The sequence below is a fragment of the Orycteropus afer genome, unplaced genomic scaffold (assembly GCF_000298275.1).
Source record: "Orycteropus afer afer isolate SDZICR_OR568_19922 unplaced genomic scaffold, OryAfe1.0 scaffold00245, whole genome shotgun sequence".
NCBI classification, from domain to species: domain Eukaryota; kingdom Metazoa; phylum Chordata; class Mammalia; order Tubulidentata; family Orycteropodidae; genus Orycteropus; species Orycteropus afer.
Window position 1 is genome coordinate 4667545 of NW_006921832.1, and position 856 is coordinate 4668400.

An 856-nucleotide genomic window follows, 5' to 3' on the forward strand; every position below is an offset into this window, starting at 1 on the left:
GTAAAGATTTACTGCCTCAGAAACCCAAAAGGGGCTGCTGTGAGTCAGAATCAACTCAATGGCAGTGAGTTTTTTTTTTTTTTTTTTTTTCCCTATACTATTTTCCATAGTGGTTGTACCATTTTACAATCTCACCAGCAGTGGATAAGTGTTCCAACCTCCTCACATCCTCACAAGCATTTGTTGTTTCTATTTTTTGATCAGTACTCGGAAACTCAAGGAGGGGTCGCTATGAGTCGGGTCTGATTCGACAGCAAATAACAACAACAACCATTATTGCAGGGGTAGGATGATATCTCACTGTCATTTTGATTTGCATATCTGTAATGGCTACAATGAAAAATGAATGCAAGCATCTTTTCATGTATTTATTGATAGCTTGAAAGTCCTCTTTGGTGAAGTGTCTATTCATGTCTTCTGCCCATTTTTTAATTGGATTGTTTGCCTTTCTGTTATTGAGTTGTTGGAGTTTTCTATATATTTTAGAGATTAGACCCTTATCAGATACATTGTTCCCAAAGACTTTTTTTTTCTAATCTGTAGGTTCTCTTTTTATTCTTTTGACAAAGTCTTTTGATGAGCCTAAGTATTTATGTTTAGGAGGTCCCAGTTATCTAATTTGTCTCCTGTTACTCATGCATTTGAAATAGTGTTTGGTATTATATTATTTAGGAGCTCTGGTAGCATAGTGCCTAAGGCACTTGACTGCTAACCAGAAGGTTGGTGGTTCAAACCCACCAGCCACTTCTCAGAAGAAGTTGGGGCAATCTACTTTCGTAGTGATACTGCCTCAGAAACCCAAGGAGGGGTCACTATGAGTCAGGTCCGACTTGACAGCACATAACAACAACAACAG